This window comes from Vidua macroura, chromosome 7, assembly GCF_024509145.1.
Source record: "Vidua macroura isolate BioBank_ID:100142 chromosome 7, ASM2450914v1, whole genome shotgun sequence".
Lineage (NCBI taxonomy): Eukaryota > Metazoa > Chordata > Aves > Passeriformes > Viduidae > Vidua > Vidua macroura.
In genome coordinates, this window is record NC_071577.1 from 7465223 (window position 1) to 7486623 (window position 21401).

The 21401-nt window shown below is 40.3% G+C and overlaps 1 protein-coding gene across 1 annotated transcript in view; it reads right to left on the reverse strand.

The window, feature by feature from the left end:
• MAP2 (microtubule associated protein 2) overlaps positions 1-21401 on the reverse strand; it is a 232804-nt gene that overhangs the window by 176185 nt on the left and 35218 nt on the right. The window contains exon 2 of the mRNA XM_053982442.1: positions 8013-8071. The gene's annotated coding sequence lies outside the window, so the exon portion shown is untranslated. The remainder of the gene's footprint in view (positions 1-8012; positions 8072-21401) is intronic.

The window sequence follows — 21401 nt, forward strand, 5'->3', positions numbered from 1 at the left end:
CTGGTGATATTCCTTCCAGAATGGCTTGACTTAAGCAATTCATTTTCTTAAACAGTTTATTTGCATAAGACTCTGAGATACCTGACAGCAGGCAAAAAGCAGCGGCATCGCCAGGTGCCCCACGGACCTCTGGTCTCAACACTGATTATCTGAAGCAGAGATGCTGGTCCCAAGGAACACTTAACTGCCTGCTCACAGCAGTTCCAGCACCTCCTTCTCTGCTGTGCACAAAAAGCACTTTTTTTTTTTTCATTCCCAGGAAGGGCCTGCCATGGGATGGCAGCCTGGGCCTTCTGCTGCCCACACAGCACACAACAGCACTGCACAGGAGGAAACATGCCAGACCCTGTTGGCATCGTTTCTAATGGGATCAAGAAGGCCAAACTTGCCACAGGGGATAGGTTAACACCATGGAAAGCAAGCATAAGTCATGGAGCCATGCTGGTGGTGTGATGTCTTCCTAAACCTTAGCACTGAACCAAAGATGAGGTTCCTCAAAGCTGAGTCCTTGCACCATATCTGGCTGTTTTAAACTTAGTCAGCATTACACCCCCAAACAATTTGACTAGCCTGACCAAAAAGAAAGCAAACCCTCCACCATATGTTCACTATTACTGTCAGGGTCTGAGACCAGTCATAAATGAGAAAGGCATAAAGGCTTTCCTGTTGCTATGCTACAGATGTTGTTCAGTATCTTCACAGTCTATTTCTGAGACTCAGGAGCCTGGTTTTGCTGGCTGTAACTGCATGTGGGTACAAGTCTATTGAAATCAATGGACATAAGCAATTTCAGAGATAAAAAAGCATCTGGCCCTGTTGCTTCAAGGTTTCTAGCACAAATACAACATGCACGATTGCATTCTGACACTAAGAGCTTGAGTACAGCAATCCTGAGCTTCAGCTCTTGCTTATTATGAAAATGCATAATTGCCAATACAAAACACTGGCAGAATCAGTCTGAATTGTATTTAGAAGTCCAAGCTTTCTATCCCAGCTCCCATGGCCCACATATGTAACTTGCCTTTGAATTTGCTTGAAAAAAGCACCAGTTTTTCATCCAAAGCAGTAGTTCCCTACTTGATAGGTTGGAGTCCACATGTTCTCCTTCTGAGCACATTGTAAAGTGTCTCAGAGGCACGCACCCCTACTCTAATTAAAAACAAAATACAATTTCATACACGTATCTGCCCATACTGTTACTGTTTGCACTATGAAGCTATTTCTCAGTTAGATCAGATAAGCTGCTAATTAAGATGTACAACAGAAAGAGCCACTTTGGTGGAAGAAACAAAAAAGCACTGCATGAGGCTCAGGAGCTTGGAATCTGATCCCAGCTGGGTCACAGACTTGCCTACTTATTGCCAGCATTAATTAATAACATTAATATCTTAATGTTCCTCATTTCCTCAGATGCAATCTGGAAACGCTAACAGAGTCTCCTAATGGAGACACTTTGTACTTCAGGACTGGATCTCCAAGAATACTCCTTCCACACCGCCCCAACTATGGAACAAAATACCTGCACAAAAGAGTAACATGACATTTTTCTGGCTTCTAAACTTGGCCTCCTCATCACAAGGCGAGCAAAGACACAGAGCTGTACACTCTACACTGCTGGAGAACAGGGGCTTCCCTCTACCCACAGTCTTGGATGGGCTCAAACTCATTTGTGACTCCTGCACCTTTACCTCCCACCCCACCTCCATAGCAAGAATTTTTGTGCAGGCACTATTCCCTGAGTGGTGTTTTTCCAAACCAGGTCCAAAAGCCTTTCTCAGATGTAAACATTCAGCCACACAGAGCCTCGCCACCCACCTGGCTCCTAACCCCATCAAACATACTTTCATAATCTTTTCTAAAGAAGGATTATTATTTAGTTCAGCAGGTACCTCAAGGAAAAAAAATAATTACCAGAAACTTATAAAGCTCTGGATTTCAAATGCAGCACCATTGTGAAGCACTGAATCTCCCCTATCTCTGAGATTCTCATTGAAATATTTAGAAAGACCAGTCTGAGTGAGACAGTTCTTCCAAAATCATTTGAACTCTTTCCTACAGTTCCATACCACAACTAAATCTCTCGTAGGAATGCACTTAAAAACTAAGGATTGAGGTCTTCATGTTTTCAGCCACACCATTCCCACTGATTCATATTCAGATGATGGGTCCTAGGAAGCTCAGCTCAAAGCAACCACAACAATAAAGCCTGAGAAAAGTTTATACCATTTCTATCATTTACTTATTTATATCAATGCCTGGCAATATAATGCACTGCATTTTACAGCATTTGGATAACAAACCTAGGTGATGGAGAAACACAGCAAAGCACAAGCAGTCCCATGTGCCAGAGGTGGGTAAATATGGACATGTACAGATACATGGACTTCTTTAGAAGTATTTTTCTCTTTTTTAATGAGAATCCAAACATTATCCCATCCCCTAGAATTGTAGAGTTGATTTGATTTTATCAGGATTTGAGGCACTAGTCTTAACAGCCTAGGAATTATAAACTTGACAAAGTTATTTCAGCTACACAAAAATATCCAGAGATGTAATACAAGATGTATGATTTGTATATTTTTAAAAGTGTTATGTTTCATTCACAGAACAAAACAACTGGATATTATATATTATATTATGTATATACATATATATATATATACACTGTATTATAATAGCAAAAAGGAAAATCAGTTCCAAGCAAAACCAAGCAAAAAAGTCAGTAACTCCTGTATTGATACACTGCTCAGACAAATGAAGAGAATTCTACAGTCAACCTTTCAAAGCCTGAAAATCAAGAATTTGGTGAATGATTTCCCAATAATACCATAGGCTTCCAAGGTGAGAACCAACACAAAAGCAAAAACTGTATTACCTTTAGATGATGAGGCATGTTTATGCCTGCAGCATTTAAGAACTGGAAGAAAAATAACTGATTCTTCCTATGACTGTAATCTCTTTCTCCTCAGGATGTCAACCCTTTTATGTTACAGACCTGGCCACACCAGAAAATCTGACATTGCCTTTAGGCAGAGTTCCAGTGAGACACTTCGTACAGCCCTATCAGATTGAATAGCTTTAACCCTGGTTCTATTATTACTGGTACCAGTAGGAAAAAAAGAAAACTGTGAGTGACTTTTCTTGGAAGAAAGACTTTTGACATATCAATTGTTAAGTGGTAATGTGTCCAGAAACCTGTGAAGATGTAAGAAATGGAGATAAAAATCTACAAACAGGATATGAGTTTGGGCTCTAAGCAACAGAACAGCTTCTACCTCTGAGTGCTACACACACTGAAATGCCCTCTCCCCACCAATAATAAAAGATACTGAAAATGTAAAGGCATTACAGCCACTATTTTCAAAGGCTGTAAGTGAAGCAAATCTTGTAGATAAAGACAGTTTCTCCTATACCCGGGGGGCAGGGAGAAAAAACACACATCAAAAAACCTTTCAGGAATAGAAACTTTTATCCAGATCTTCACCACTGACCTGCAAATCTACGTATTTTTCCTGCTGTGTAAAATAATTTCATAGAAGATGTTTTCTATCTCCAAAGAGACTTGAATTTAAACCTTTCAGGTTAGTATTAAAGGGCATAACATTTCTTCAAGACTGTCTCAGAAGATGCCATTGCTGCACATCACAAAAAAGTCTGGCTCCTACTCCCATTGAAGTGAAAAGTAAAACTCCTACTTTCTGCTCTGGAGAAAGATCTAATAAAAACTGTTTATCCTATTGCCTTCCAGCCTCCTGGTATGATATACAGGAGGTAGTAAGGAATGTGGTTTTACCCCACTGAATAAAATAAGGTTAAAAAGTATTGTAAGGGCCTACTAGCTGGTATAACAATTTATTTCACATAAATGAATGGCATCTCAGAGTGACTGAAGATTAAGCATTAAGTAGAAGCAGATGCTTGCAGTTTTACAATATGCTGTTTCCTTTTGAAAGAGAAGTTGTGTGCCACCTGTTCCTTCCATTTTTCTTTTTTTTTTTCCTGAAGACACTGCTGGCAATGGAATTAGCCATTAAAAATAACCCAGAAACATTTACTTGGTTAACTAAACTAGCACTCAGGAGCTGCTGGCATTAATAAGAACAGCTTCCTCAGCTACTCCCTCAATAAACAGTTTGCTAGCTTCTGGTTTCACATCTGGTGTTTGGTAGAATGGTAACCCAAGCATTTGGTATTACTCAGAAAACTGCATCTTTACGTGTCGTACGTAATCGCAGAGAATGAAGAGCAAAGTGGCCCTTAAAAGAACATCTATTTCTGTACATTCCTAATCTCAGGCTTTGGGTTATTTCAGCAAGTGGACTTTGGACATGTAACCCAAATGCACCTGCAAGAACTAAATCAACACCGCAGTTCTGCTGCTGTGCAATAACAACAGACTTGTGATGACTTCAGTAGAGCCATGCCAGTGAGAAATCTCATCTGTTAGACTTCATACCACAAGCACACCTGGTTCACAGTCATATGGGTGCCAACTGGTTTGTCTGCAAAAATTCTACAGCCACCACCTTCATTCAGCACTTCCCATGTTTTTTTCTCCCCTGGTCTAAATAGCTTCTGCCTCACATGAGTCTCTCTCAAAGATTCTCTCCAGAGGATGTTGGATGTAATGTCAATGCCTTCAACAGGAAGGTCTGGCTTTCTCTTTTTTTTTAATTTTAGCACAAGGAGACTATCATACAGAAAACCTATCCCAGAGAAAGAAGTAGGGCCCAAGGATAACATCCTGCTGTTTGACCACGTGGACTGTTCTCTCACTCCTCTGGGCCACACGTGACATTGCTTTCCTCAGGAACCTCTGCTGTGGGAGCAATTTGAACTGCTGAATCCCTTGACACTTTCTGTTCCTAGCAGGAGAGAATGGTAATGGTGTGTACAGATGAGCAGCTCTGCAAAACAACTTGAGGTGCATAATCTTACACTGGGAACTAGAGAACCAGTATACCCTGGTAGGATGAAACTTAGATTTTTCCAAGAGATCAGGTGCCTTATTACAATTTTTTATTTGCTGGGCTACAGCAGATCACTTGTACAAGAGAAACAGCCCAGAACAGCAGCAAGTTAAAGACAGAAGTATTAAAGACTCCACAGTATAAGTGATGATGCCAGTTCTTGCATATTTTAAAAACAACACAAAGGCAAATGTTCAGCTAGCTCTGTTTATAGGGCTTCTAAGAACACCAGCTCACTCATTTCTTTCATTCTACATAGTTTCTATGTTTCTTCTAGAGTCAATGGAAAGAGAGAGTTTCTTCAAGAAAATGGCTCAATCCCACACGACCTTCCCAGCATCCTGAGATGTTCATCTACAGGAGGCGAGCAGGGTAAGCACACTGCTTGCAAGCAGTAATGACATACAAGGGCCTAATGTTAGGATAGGTAATGCAGGTCTTCAGACTTCCAATAAAATTCTCTTCTGTTTTTAGTTCATACCACAGAGAAATTCACCATGAATAAGTACAGGCATTGGTACCATTACATACAATTAGGTTGTTCTGGTGAAACATTCCAATAAAAAATAAAACCATCTTTCTGTTGACTTTTTTTTTTTCCTCAGTAAAATGCAACAGTTCTGCTTACATTTAATATTTTCTTTTGAGGATTGGGGTTTTACTGCCCTTCAAGCATGAAAAACTAGGTAATATTTATGTTCAACACATGCCCCAGCTTGCAGAGACAAGGCTGAGACAAACAATCTTGCTTTCATTCCCTTGTGCAGGATACACTGCTGTCTGATGAGCAAAGAAGGTGCTTTGGGGCAGTTCAGAAAGTGATGCAACAGACTGAGACCAATAAACAGGTGAAGAGCTTCTCTGTGCCATTATGTGGGTTGTGTACATGCCTAAGAGAGGGTTGTAAGGAACACTAGCAAGACAAAAAAAAAAAGAACTGAGCATGATCTGCATGTGCCCTAGATTCACATGGAGAAGACAGAAAGAGAAGAACAAAACCTAGTAAAATTGAAAACGTTTGATGTGTTTAAACAGCCTTGGTGCAGGACTGCTCCTCTAGTCTGTACTGTGTGTTCAGCTCAATAAAATGAGATTTAGACAGCTGATTATTTAATTACAAGAAGGTCTTTTGCTCTCCATTTATGCAAGAACACAGCTTCTATTGATAAACTGTGAGCAGCTCAAATGCAGCTGACAGTACCAATATTCCAGGCACTGGAAGAATTGGGTTACTGCTCAATTCTATGAGCAGACAGGAGTTTACCTACTTCTTTCAGCTGAAGTTCACCAGCCTGCTCTGACTTTCCTGCTTACACACATCAACTGTGATAAATCTTTGGTAAGAACAGACAACGCATTCAAACCCTGCCACAAAGACTACTGAAGCACAGACCAGCACAGAGAAATGCAGAATGAATTCTCCTCAACTTCCCTGTTGCTCTTAGCAAAGAGCACCCACCAAACAACTTTGTCTACACTTTTAGCTCAGATCCTCGATCACTCCTTCCTATTTAAGTTTTTGGATTTGGCCTTATTACAGCTTTGAAAGACCTATCTCCTCCTGATCATTTAACTTTTTGCCTAATGATTCAAGTTCAATGACATGCAGAGGCTGACAAGGAGCAGATAAAACAAACCTCACGTACTCACTGAAACAAAAGCTAAGACCTCTTCTCACTGGATAAGGATTAATACCATGAGCAGGCCCCTGGCAGTTTCCACTCAAGAACAATGACAACAGAAGCCTTGCTGATAAATTCTCCTATCTCCCCTGATTCTCCCACTGCAAGAGGAGGCTTACTTGACTGCGACAATTTTTTAAAACATCTTGAGAAATACAAGTGGTACATCTGCACTGCAGCCCGTCACAGCTATAATGCAGTATTTCAGAGCTGGTGACAAGAAACACCCTCTAAAATACCCAGCAGAGAGATTGCTGCTCTGCACTGAAATACTGCTGCTCACTCTCTGGCTGTGGACACATCCTCCAGAAAGACTCACGCCTTCACACAAAGGAAAAAACTATGACCTCTGAGAGAGATGTGAGGCTGCAGGAAGAGCAGCAATGTTGTCAGCAGAAACCACCCCCAGCACAAAGATACAGGCAACACATGTCCCACTTTTTACTCCATTCTCCACCCTATAAAGCAGACAAGAATCAAGTACAGAAAAGGTAAAAACCAAACCTAAGAACAAAATCCAACTTCGTCATGACTGCGCAGTGTCACCAGATAAACCTGGTGCTTGAAAACTTAACTTTTCTTGGAAGAACAATGACCAAGCAGTTCTTCTTCCAATAACCAATGGATAAAGTGAAAATGGTATTTACCAGCTCTCTTTGTGCTGTTTTTCACTTGAGTCGTTCAAATAACTAAAAGCTGTCTACACCCATTACACAAACACCCCTCTGAACAGATAATACCAAGGGTGCAAGTGGGAAATCCTGGGATCAGCATCTCTTTGCATCTGGGCTGTGTTGCAAATGTGGTATACACAACCTCAATAAAACATTTCCACAAAACAGAGCAACGAATCCTCAGACAAGGTGAGCACGTGGTGACTAACACACAAGTGATCAGCACATGTTGCAGGGAACTTTTTTGCTAACTGTGAACTCTAAATTTGAAGTGTGAAAAGAAAAAAATGCCATGTCACAGATTCAACTTGCAGTGCTTGTGCTCAGCAGCAGCAGCAGCTCAGCTCACAATGACAAGAGGACATTTCCTACAGAGAAGACGTCTCTTTTTGCCAAAAAAAATGGCAAAAACCTCAATGTTTTTATTTTCACTTGTTTTCACCTCTGTGCCATAAACACCTTCACCGTGCAGCACAGAAAATGTACGTATTTTCTTTGTTTAAAACACCATTACAATACATAATTCAAGTACATGCAGGCCATAGGAGGAGTCCTGTCAAACTATGTGGGTTTGTTTGAACAAGCCTCAGAGATTCATTAGGCAATCCATCCCAGTAAAGTCAAGATGCAGCATTTCCAGAGCCCTGGAATGACTGATAGGAGACCAACAAAAACAGAAGACCCACCTTGCAGCGTTGTTGTCACCTTGTCAGTCACAGGATATTTTATTTCAGGTTTCCACAATCTGAAACAAAACAAAAGCTCTCAGTTAGTGGCAGCTGTTAAAGGGAAAAGCTTTACTTTTGTTATATGAATTAAAGACTCATTAATTGCAACATGTTAATAAGAAAATGCCTTCCTTCTCTGCTTTTAGTAACATGCAAAGTTCCACCAAATGCTCCTTTTCAGTGACAAGAACCTCTCTTGCCATTATAGCTTACATCCCTTGATTTGCATCAGACCATGTCTTACCAAAGAGCCCAGGCTGAACAGAATGCTTGTTTTTGTATAAAGTGAATGTCCATGGAAAAGCTGATTCCTCTGCAGCACAGGCTACACTACAGTGTCTGTTAGGATCAGAGTTTCATAAAACAACTAAATCCCTTCCTTCTTTACAGAAAGAAGATGGTCTGAACGCAGAAGACCTTTCATGTATCTAGATTCACTGGGGATGATTTGCCAAAAATTAGAAAAGATGCTAACAGCAACAGCCCTAAGTACAAGGAGTCAGCAAACAAACAATGCAGATAAAACAACCTAATTTCCCAAAAGCTTCCTTGTCGACAGGAATCCCACAGTTACACTGCACAGTAACACATGATGTGCTCACAAGCTGCAGACCAGACTGATGGGACCTATTAATTCAGTATCAGGTAATGTGGTATCATGTACCAGAAAAAATCTGCAACAGGGAAGTGCTGTTGAGCAGTCACAGAATTCTCTGGTGCTACAGCTGTTTTACTGCAGGAGCCTGGGCACCTCCTTAACTGCCTTGTGCTTGAGTTACTAAACATATTTTACAATGGGTATAGTATCATAACAATGGCATAAACAAGGACTAATTGTTGCTTTGCAAATCCTGGGAATGACTAGGCAAGGGAGAAGCACCCATAAACCACAAATTGTTGGCATTTACAAATTGCATTGAATTGCCCAAGAAGGAAGAAGTACAGACTTCCCTACCCAGCTTCATGTCAACAACCAACAAATGGACCATTTTCCAGCCTATCATCTTCAATCAGCATGAACTCTACCTGCAGAACTAACTTCTGCCAACATGTGGGTAACAAAACTCACAGCTGGACAAAGCTATTTAAGATACTCATTGCTTCACAGGGGAAAGATAGGGAGAAGATAAATGTCAGCAGGAATAAAATCACCTTATACTTTTAGTGAACTTTGCTATGTCCCCCCTGTACCCATAAGCATAGGGGCTGTCACTGAAAGCAATGGGAGTTTCATCTCTGACTTTACCAAAGCTAGAGAAGAAAAGTATTTGCTTTCACAGAAAGGTAGAGAAGATTTAGATTTAATGTCTTGCCAAAGCTGACAGGAAGCAGCAGCTGAATCATGAGCAGACAGCAAGGACCGCATCCCTCCCTCCTTTTAAGCATGGGGCAACTTTCCAAAAGCAAAAAAGACTTTAGTCTCTACAGCACACTGCTGCCATAACTGAGGATGAAGATGGAGGTGTAACCAGGAGAAGAGAAGAAGGGAAGTCAAGCTCAACTATTTCTTCTTTCCTCTCAACACCAGCAAATGGAAAGTCAGTTCTTACAATATACTGGCCAGGCATGGATCTTATTATCTTTGGTTAATTCCATATGTCTTGAGAGGAAAATCAGCTGTAAGCTGGTTAGACTCACTAAATGACATTTGTCTAAAGTACCACCCCCAGGTGCAGAACCATGCACCAAAGATTGAGCATTCTTTAGGAAGATGCTACTCGTCCAGACACTGTTAGCAATGGTCAGCAAAACACAACCATGGAACAACTCATGCATAATATTCCCTTCTTGAGCAAAACCCCATTCAGCACCCTCCGATCTCTGAGGAGCTCCCCAGCTCATATCCAAACCAAGAAACAAGGAGGAATGGTCAAGCTTCTGATGAGCAAATGATGGACAAACACACAACCCTGGCACCTCCGGCAAGCAGAATGTCCAGTATTTTACAGCTTGGTCCACAATTATTTATTCCTTAGAGACTCCAGACTCACCCTACTATCTGTGGTCACAATAAAAGGGAAACAGACTTGTTGCTAAAATGGCCATGAAACACCAATCAGACACCTATTTACACTCCTGCTACGGTTACACTCAGTTAACTCCACTTTAAAACATCAAGATTTTCCAAATCACAGCCCTGACTCATGCAGCCTGTGGTGAACAGGGGACATATTCTGGAAAAGACTATTAATAAAATGCCATGCCGACTGCTTGACTCAGAGAAAACAAGATTAGCACTGTGACAAGTTGGCATTTTGACTTCTGAATACTTGCTGGATGATAAAATCAGGAGCTGTCTTTAAAGTCTACACTGAACAAAACTATCTCTCCCTTTCCTGTAACTACAGTGGCATTTGCTAATGCTGTCAGCTTTTGTGTGAAGTTGGTGTTCCTGCAAGGAGTCACACTGACAGCTCTGGTTACCAAAGTCTTTCACTAACTGCTTTCCAGTAAGATCCCACAGGAAAATAAAGTTGTCCCGTGTTTTCCATCTTTCAGTATACACCTGCCCCAAGAGATGGGCACGTACTACAATGATAGCTGAGCTTATCCAAAAAATTAATTGGCATAACTGGATACATCTTCCAACACCCTGGGGACAGTTCACTTCAGAAGATGGAGCTGGTTTAGCTAAAAGGGAGAAACTGTTTGGAAATCTGAAGGTGGAAGATGGATTGGGTAAGGGTGATGATGAAATGATAATATCAACTATTCAAATATAAGGAAGGAACCAGTAGAGCAGATTAAGAGCAGTGAATCTCAAAGAAAAAAAGATTTTAAGCGACTCCACACAGGTCAGTAAGGCTTCATAGGTGGCCAAAAAAGTGCAGAAAAGTGCTAGAGGTGGAATAAAAATACAGAGAAAACCAATTTTAGGGTAAAACAAAGGGGGGACATCAACTGACTACAGGGCTGACCAGAGAAATATGTTTAAAGAAGGGATGCATGTAGGAAAGTCAACTTAAGCAGATTAAATCATACTTTAATTTTTTTATGATTAAAAAATCCCCAACCAACAGACTGAAACCAACCACACACTAATAGATGAAACCACTGACACCGTGAACTCACAGGAAATGAGGGAAGACCTAAAGCACTGCCTAAAAGCAAGCGCAGAACCACCAACCACCATAAAAAGGAAAGAGGATGATAACCACACAAGGAATTGGAGACCTGTCAGCTTAACTCAGGCTCTCAAAACAAACTGTGAATTAGTTATAAATGTCTGAAAGACAGATGGCCCAAATCAGCAAATCTACTTCTGTAAAGAACCAACCAAAACAAACTGGTCTGACCCAGCTTTCTGCTACAATATAGCATATTTACTGGAAAAAAGCAGCACATATATAGATCCTATATTCTTTGTGGGGGCAGGTGGTTGAATGTGTGCTCAGGGGGTTAGGGTTAGCGAGCCTGAGGTTCACTTCCTTGCAATGCTTTGTGGGAATAGCCAGAAAAAACACCGAGCTGAGAGAGTTTTACAAGTATTTCATCACATTCAAAACCAATGCCACGGAGCTCACTGATCCAAAGTGCTGCAGCAGCGCTGCTGCAGGGGCAGCAAAAAGGAAATGTTTCCACATACAGCTTCACCCACCATCTCATGTGAGAGCCAACAGGCTGAGCCCAGGTACACAGCACTGCTCAGCCAGTGCGAGCCCACATTCCTCTCTGCTGTGCTGGCTCTTAGGTGGAGGCAAGTCACACCCCACAGTAATAGCAAGGTGAACAATTGAATATTCAGCTTCCACTGAAGAGGTGGCTCCTAATAGGTTCTCCAGAGCTCTTCTGTCAGAGCCATCAACCTCATACTGTTAAGTGTTGTCTGACACACAGACATGCCTCAGCCCAGGAGATAATCCTACCAAGTATAAAGCCAGCAGTTGTTCAACATGTCTGAAGGACTTGCAAAGGCGATTTAGGCTAATCCAACTAAATTAGGAACCCTCTGAAGCTGTCAGTTGCCTTCACTGGACAGTCAAAAAGAACCAGGTAAACAGGATGGCGATATCCCAGGGAACCTGCTGCCACCACCAAGATCTGCATTGCATCTCTTCCAATTTCTTCCAGCCTCGTGCATTTACCGTTCTTTGATCTGCTCACTGAAGATAATGCACAGTCCAAGATGTTGGCTGTTCACCTGCCTGCAGGCAATGAAGCTGAGCTGTTTGTGGCTGCACTGTGAAGGCCTTGGCCCTGAAGGTACACTCAGCTAAATGACATTTTGGACTGGCGTTCACACTTGAAGCCTACTGGTTCAGCAGCCTGCCTACTGCAGTCTGTGTGAAGAAAGAACAGAATAATTTTCCATTTCCTGAAACAGACAAATTTCAATGCTCACTTTATCTCTAACTGACCAATTACCATTTACCAATTAATTAATACCATTCCTCATCTGCCATGGTACTTTTTGATAGCCTCTTACCACTTCCAGTGAAATGGAAAGTTTAATGAGTTCCAAAACCCCCAGAATATTTGAGATTGTTTACACAGTTCTGTGGCTCAGAACTGAAGCAGCAGTAACATAACAGATCTGTAGGGCACCTTCCCTGCTGTGCAAAAAGGGAGTAGATACATTCAAGACTTTCAATGGAAGCCAAGAGCCTAGTTTTCCAGGAGCACAGAACCTTTCAACTTTAATCTGCCAGTTTCAGGGTCAGAAATTCACACAAAAAGTACACCGAGCACTGTCGGTATTTCTGGAGTGAACGAGCCTCAGAGCTTCTCTTTGGTTTTCTAGATGATCCTGTTATCCATTTTTTAAATGTTTGAACACATTTTCAAGGGTGTAACTCAAAACACTGCAGGAAAACATGTAACGAACAACAAACCCTGACTTTCAAGAGAGATCAGTATTGTAACCATTCTTCCTATTGAAGTAATTCCTTTATCCTCGTGACAAGGTTCTTCTGTTAGTATGAGCCTGCAAATTTTTAATTGTTCCCCATTCTCATTCATAGGCAGTGTCTTCCTCATAGCAGCTCTGATTTCCAGGAGTTTATTCAGTTTACCCAGTTGCAAGTAACGTTAAACCATATTCTTTTATTATCTGCTCTTAAAACTTTTCTATTTATTGGCATCAACATTGTAAGACTTAACATGGTTAGAAGCTTCCTGTGAGGAAAAGAATTGCCTGAAACTTTTTTTCTTCCATTGGACTGCATACTCAAAGACCTGACTCCTAGCTAGCACAGATCAGCATAGCTCTACCAAAATTTCAGGAAATGCCACCAGTTCACAGGAGTTAAGGATCCATCCCGGACACTTGTGTCAGGAAACCACAAAGTGAGTTCTTCTTTTCTCCTTGGTGATGAAAATATGCTTGAGAAGTTTCTTTGCTTTCTTTTGCTGAGAATCTACATGTTCCTACAAAAATCCTCAAGCAGTTTTTCTGTTACTCTCACGTGTGGTCCTGAGCCCACAAAGTCAATTGGAGCTCCACCACTGACCACCACTTTCCAACCACATCACCACATTCAGCCCTGCCAATCACAACTTCTCAAGAGGAAGTATTAAATGAACAGTCTCCCTTCTCCTTTACAAGTTCCTACTATTTTAATGTCCAAACACCTCCTAGCCTATAATCTTCACCTTCCCAATTCTAGTACCATACAGCAAAGGATTAGTTACCCCAGCAAAGAAGGGTTACTGAGGCACAAAGGAATTAAGTTATTTGTTGCAAGTTCCCTACAAAATATTTGGAAGCATTTACAGACCTCAAGTCAGATGACATCCATCACAGTCTCAGATGATGCTAAGAGTTCTCATCAAACAAGCTCATGGCAGCTACACAACTTTGAAAAGTCTAGGAGCAGCACTAGTTAAGGTTTACTAGTTTAAAAAAAACCCTCTTTCAATATCACCATAGGCAGCTTCCTTTCAACAAACAGCAAATCAAATAATAAAATGCAAAGCTTCAATAATACAGAGAAGAGTGCCATTCACTTCCAAAAATCAAGTTCAATTTAAGGCATTCATATCAGAAATCAATGAGAGTTCTTTTGGAGCTTCTACGTGCCATACGCAGTCCCATGAAGGATTACTTTGGGGAATCTTATTTTAATTAGATAACAAATCAATTCAATTTGTGGTAACCTAGGCTTTTAGTACTCAAATAGGGTGATATATGAATTCTGAATAAAGTCAAAAGGCCCTGCCATCCCAGTTAAAGAAGTCACTTTTCTGAGCAGTTTAAACTCCAGTTTCCTGATGCACAGTTTAGACAACTGTTTCATTCCCAGCCTCTAGCCAGGTTCTGGTAACCAATCCCCCTCTCCATGCCCAAATTACTCACACAGGGCCAGGACAGAGTGCTGATGATGCCACAGTGACCCCAAGCAGCTTCCACTGGATACCTACATGTAAAGTTACTCAGACTTCAAATGAGTTTTTCCACCTCTACAGTGGAAGTGCCAACTCATTCACTGCAGGGCTCAGAAATACGAATTCCTAAACACAAGATAATATAAGAATGACTGATACAGAAAAGTCAGTATTTTCAGGGCAGTCTCACACAGTTTGCAGAAAACAAAGAATTAAGATGCGTTCTGAAAATACAGGAGAAAGGCAAAAGCACCGAGTGGCTGCTCCCAAATGGAGGAACATGCACTTAATGAGGCAGGAGTGCTGCAGAAACAAGTAATAATGTGATCCCATAATTAAAGACTGCTTTGTAATACGTATGCAGAAGGCTGCCACAAAGACTGCACAAACACCCTTTTTTCCAGTGTTTCCTGAAATGAGCCATTTGACTCAGCAATGTTAAAAGGTTCCTTTAACAGCCTTTTTTGGTCTGTGATACATCATCTGATGTGACTGAGGTCGAGTGCATTAAGAATCTGTGTAACATTTTGTGCTGCAGCATGACAAAAGAGGCACTGTCTGAGCTGCAAGGGCTGACCAGCACTCAATCTATTTCTACAGCCATACTAGAAACACACGTGGAAGTGTAGAGAACTTAAAATTCACTTTAAAACTTTTTAAGTAAATACTGTGTTTAAATTCTGAATAAAATATATAAATACAAAGTCCTTGGTGGCCTCCTAGACCATATATGAAAGAGTGGCATCACAGAAACAGCTCATTAATGACATTACCCACTCTAAAGGTTAATAGGGGAAGGCATGGACACATAGTAGGGCTTTCTGTGTGCCTTACCAGAGAGACCTCCATTACAAGTAACAATGGCAAGCTCCTTCAAGTCTGGCTTAGAAACCCCATTTTTTTACAGATTTATTAACTTTTAATTAGCAGGCACAAGCATCACTCTAGCTCTAAATCATCCTTCCTTCGGAAGTGACATTATCTCTATTGTATTTGTGTTTTGGTGAAGGAAGGATGTACTTTTTCTTTTATTAAAAGGGCTGACACTCAGAAACACAATTAATGAGTAGCTTTGAATGTTATCTTCTTTTGAAACCCTCTATTCAGGATTGGAACACTGTAATTATAGGTGCTGAGGAAAGAGCTTGTCTAGGTACGTTTCAAAATGATACATATATAATTCATCTTAAGCTTTTTTCCAAAATAGAGATTTTCAAACGTTCAAGGAGCTTTCAAAATGCGGAGTTTGATTTACTAGGGACTTTAATCTTTGAGGGTCACTCAAAGTAGATACACAGAAAACTGCTCCAACAGCCCTAAGAAGGCCACTGTGGCAAGTATTATATGAGCAAAAAAAGGAAACTGGACTGTGGCACAGCAAGAGTCACATAACCACACATAAAATCAAGGCATACCAAGCACAGGGCTGAAGGAATCCTATGCAACATTTCCATTAACACTTTTTGGTTCTGGAATATAATCTCTTTGACAGCCTATTTTTTTTTTTTTTAGAAATATACAAAGAAAGCACTTGTGAGCAGGCAAGTACAGCTGCAGCATTAAATAAATTAGAATACACTTGTCAAAATTCTAGACAACGTGTTAGTTTAAGACAGGGAAGGTGCAATGTTAACCTAACCACATAGGCAGAGGCCACTTAAAGTCATTATATTCAGGATCCACATGAAGGAGAGCAGACTGTTCATAAGCTGCACAAGTTCTGGTCCTCAGTATTTGGGTGTGCATGGACAGATGTGTTTGCATGTATTTGTCTATATGTGTGTGTGTATATATATAATATATACACATACATACCGAGTAACTATGTAAACTTTTTTTTAAGAAAATAAGAATGGAAAGCAGGTAAAAAAAGGAAAGTTAACCAGGACACAAACATCTAAAGAGCAAATATATTAAAAATTAAACATTCTACAATTATAGTAGGTTCTAAAATTATCTTCTGAACTCTGGCTTCTAAAAGCACAAGACTGCCACTGAGTGAGAATTGCCCCTTCCACTCTGAGAAGAAACCAAGAGCATCACTGATTTGAGCCTTCTGTTGTGTCAATTGATATGGGAAAAGCATGGAGCCACGGATTTCTTTTTTTTTTTAATCCTGTAGCATAGTAACTCTGACACCAAGTCCCTCTGCAGTGGCTGAAGTGCACACTATCTCAGGAAAAAGCCTTGTGCTGGCTGCCAACGACTAAATCAAGCTAATCAGCAATGTGCCAATGCATGCTTATGTTGACACTTCAAGGATCACAAAATATTCAGTTCTACTCATTAATCCTTTAATGCTGGTTCCCATCAATCAAAAAGCCCACTCTAATTACAGGTTTCAAAAAGCACCAGTAAGATCATTAGCAGAGTAATGCAGAGGACAGCACAACAAGAAAAGGACTTCAGATGCCAAAACCTTTCTATGCAAAGCCTAGTGTCTGCAATTTCCTCAGAAGCATCAATGTCAAGCCACAGGCAGAACTACCTGCATGTGCTTCACAGAGGTGTGGTAAGCCAAAAAGCTGTAAGAGCACACTGCAAGCATAAATCACTTCCTAGGTGCTATACCAGTCCCTTAATTTAGGGGACTAAATAAATCCCTCACTACATACACCTCACACTACAAGGGCTGAAAATTCTCTTGCTGGCTATCTGGACACTTGTGCCAGGGGCACAGTTCTGCTGCTCAGTCTGTCTCCAGCAGCTCACTCTGCTGAATAGAGCCAGAAATCATGGGAGCTGCAGAAAACATGATTTAATGACTCTGCAGTCTCACTGCCCCGTTCTACACTTGAAGCTAATTTTTCTCTGCTACATACAGTGAGCTTGCAGTTCTTCAGAAAAGAATTTGCTCTTCTTACTGCTAAGTCACACCATCCAATTTTCAGTTTCTGTCTGAAAGCACTATACTGGCTTTATGTTTTACACTTTCCCTCCCTTTCACCATTCTCAATTTACTGTGCAGCCTTTTGCAATCTCTCAGCAGACAAGCCAATTCCTACTACCATCCTTTCACCAGTCTTCTCGAGTAACATTAGTGAGACATGCAGTGACTTTGGGGAGCTGGACACTTTTGGTGAAGTCTAAGTGAGGAAGACACTCTCTAGGACATGCAGTCAAGAACCTTCAGGGTGACAAACTGTTTGAAAACTAAACAGAGCAAATAAATATAGACTCTTCTGTCCAAGTGATAGGATTTTTCCCACTTCCTCCCTTCATGTGTTTAGTGTGAGATCTTACCCAGACACACAGACCTCAGGAGTACTGTAGGATTAATGGCCCCTGCACAAAAACATGGAATACATCAGGAAGCACATGTGCTGTCAGCTAACCTTGATATGGCTGTTTACTCCACCTTATGTCAGTGCTTAAAATCAGCTGTCTTTGGCTAGGATACTGCTCAAGTACCTGTCATCATCCACCTGGACAAACTACACTATTCCAAGACTTCTCCCTAAACATTCCCTTCTCAGCAGGTCGCTCTGCACATTTTCCTCTGATTTCCCACTATCTTCTTGCAATCCTCAAGTACCTTTCCTCTACACCACTTAAATATTAGCAGTGCACTAGTACAAGCCAGCTACTTTTGTCCTTGTCAGCACTTTTTTCCTAGTGCTTCCTGAAGTCCCAAGGCAGATGTAAGCCAAGTGCTGTAACAGTCGAGGGGAAATATCATCACCATCCAACAGATAAGGCACAAGAACTCCATGATTTCTCTTCTCTGCCCCAGCGTCTCATCTCAGCTTTCCACCTTACAAAACTCAAGGAATAAGCACTCATAGCTCAATACAAAAATTGCTTTCCCATCAGATGACTGCAACAAAGTCCTGCCATCCATGATCCTCAGGCAGACATGGGATGTGCACACCAGAGAGGCAAAATGTCTGTGTTAAAGCCCTACATGGCTAAAAACACCTCAGAAAGGACTCTTCTCTACTTGACCACAGAAGAAAGAACATTCAACAGAGCAAATGACCATGCAGCAATTGGCAAAAATCACTGAAGTCAAACACACTCAGAGTTACAAACAAGGGTACATTGAGTTGATGATGTCTTTAGGGCTAGGGCCTCCTTTGCAATGCCCCTAGCTCAAAGGCAAATATGCCAGCAATAACGGTAACTGAACCAAAGAACTGGATAATTCTGCCCTAAGGAGACAACATCTGGTAAAGGCTGAATCAAAAGCCAGAATATCCCCAGCAAGAAAAAGCTTCAGCACCCACTGTTACCTGCAGGTCTCTTGAGCACTGAGGACAGAGCTTGTTAAGCACAGGTGAGTTACTTTGCCAAGGCACAGAAGAGGATGCCACCACAACAGAATGGCAGGTCTAACATCGCTGCAGCAGAACAGAGTGGAGCTGCAGGCAAGCACAACAATCAGTAAGATGTTCAGCACACCTGAGCTGGTTGTGTGGCCACAGCCTGTGTGCCTTCTGTCACTATTTGCTCAGAAAGTGCTTGCCTTAAGGCAAGGCACAGAACGAAAGCAAAACTTCCCACTTGAGACCGTAACTAAAATACCAACCAAGGTAAATGAGACAAATAAAGACAACACATCTCATCATCCCCATCAGGGAACGGTTACACCTGTCCTTCTCTTGAAGAATAAGAGATGGGTAAATAAAAAACCCCAGCAGTTGCTCAGGGTTTTCTTCACTTCAATGTTTTATCTTTACAAGGAAACCATTCACATTATCAGTGTTAACTCCAGTGATATGAACTGACAGCTTTGCTTTCACCATTCACTCCTGTCCAGAACACCAGTTCTGGTTACTATCACTTAAAATACACACATATTCTACCCCTATCTCTGAAATCATGTGAATTATTCAGTAAGCTGCTACAGCAAGGATTTCTTTAGAGAAGACCTGCTTAACATGGCATATAGGGAAAACATTAAAGGATTTATTTTCCTGTCAGGTTAGAAAATAAATTGATAAAATTACATTCGCTTTCCAAGATAATGGCCGAGGTTACACCAATTCTTTAGACTTCTCAGCTTTAGGGGAGAAATTTCTGAAAACACAGTAACAGATTATAAATTCCTAATCACCTCCCAAAAAAAGAAAGTGCCCCTTCTAATATTCTGTGCCTTTTGAAGAGGGCAATGGGACTAGATACACATAAAATATGACCCAGAACTGGGTCTTGTAAACCATATTCTGTCATCAAGCAAAATATAAGCAATTTCTGCAACCAAAAAAGAAAAAAAGCTAAAATGTGCTGCTAAATTGTGTGAAGGATCTTTACCTTGCATGTACCCAGTTTGGATGAGCCACTGAGGAGTTACCACGCACACACATAGATATAGATAGATAGTATATATATATATATATATATATATATAAAATATTATAGATAGAAATATAGATATATACACAGACATATCTCAAAAGACATTACTGATTGTTTCTCTGAAGAACCACAAGCTAGATATCCTCTCTGCTCTCCCCTTCCCAGATGCCTGGAAAATCCTTGTGGATTTTACAAGAGCAGAGACCACAACTGGCCAGCTAAAGACACAGCAGCAACTTTTACCTGCACAAAGCACCCAGAAAGGCAGCTCTCTCATGGAGCAACAGCCTCTGAAGGAAAATAAAAGTGAAAGTGTTTGTGGCCTGGCTAATCCTGTAATCAAATCAACTTTTAACAGCACTCTGGTGGTATGTAATGCTGGTACAAATCATGCAGCTTTTGTAAAACTATAAGTTAAATCTGCTTTTCTTCTGCCATTTTGTGAAATTCTATTCTTTTCTCCACCTTGCAAGAAAATTACTTCTGTTTTTCTTTATATTACTTCCACAATTTTTAAAGCAGCAATCTTCCAATTTAAAAAATGTTGTACTGGTGATATTTCTCTTATTAAGATATTTAACACAAAAAAAATTTTAAAAAAGTCACTGGATTTCATTCTTTCATTGCAAATACCTCACCATGAGTTTCCAGAGCCTTGTCCTTCTACTAAAGTAGAAGTTCCATATCAAGGAACCAGACTTTCAAATTACCTAATTTCACAGGAAAGCATACACACATGAATTATGCTTTACAATGGGAGGAAGAGGAGCCTATAAATTCTATATGCAATTTCCAAAAGATAAATTATATTCAGCATTAAACATTTAGACAACAGCTAAGGAAAAATAATCAGAATAACTAAAGTTGATCACTCAAACTGCCTATTACAAGGGGAAATAAAGGATTTTCATATTATGTTCTGTTCGACAATAACATAACCTTCAATGTTGTTTTCCAGCAAAAAAAAGGCATAATTCTGTTTATTATTATTTTAAAAACAACATCTGTGCTTGTAAGTATCCTTGTAACAAAGTGCACAATATACTCTTTTTGCAGAGGCCATGGGAAAAAGCAAATCAAATATCTCAGTATTTTCCTGCTGCAATGGAGAAGACTAATTAATAGAGCTGCCTTGGTAGCTGTCATAAAAATACTACCTCTTCTGTGTTCTTCAGAACAGGCTTACTGCCCATTTACATATTTAAAACCTTAAAGCAAATACAAGAGGATTAATTTTTTGGTAAATCTAATTTCGTCATGATTAATGAAACAACCATGGGAACACACTCTTTTTCAATTATGTCTTGCCTACAGATTAAAACAGGTAAAGTCTTGGAAAAATGCGTTAGATAAAAACAGTAAAAACCTTTCCATTTTGAGTCAATTCTCTTTATGCTTCAGGGTCGCTTAATTTCCTTTGACCAGACACTGAAACATTTCAAATTTCAAACTGTTTGAAAACAGTGTGCAAGTAGTTCAGGAGAAACTAAGGAAAAAAAAATTTAATTTTTTTTTCTAAATTCCAGTAGTGAAAGCGTCCCATCCTTTTCAATGTTTGCTTATATTATTCAAGCCATCCTCATTATGGTACATAAAATTAAAATTAATTTCTGGAACAATGCTATATGGCAACATTTAATGAAGATATTCACTAATACTTGCTGCTGCAGAAAAACGAATTTACATTACAAAATAAATAATAAAATACTATTTCTGAAATTTGTC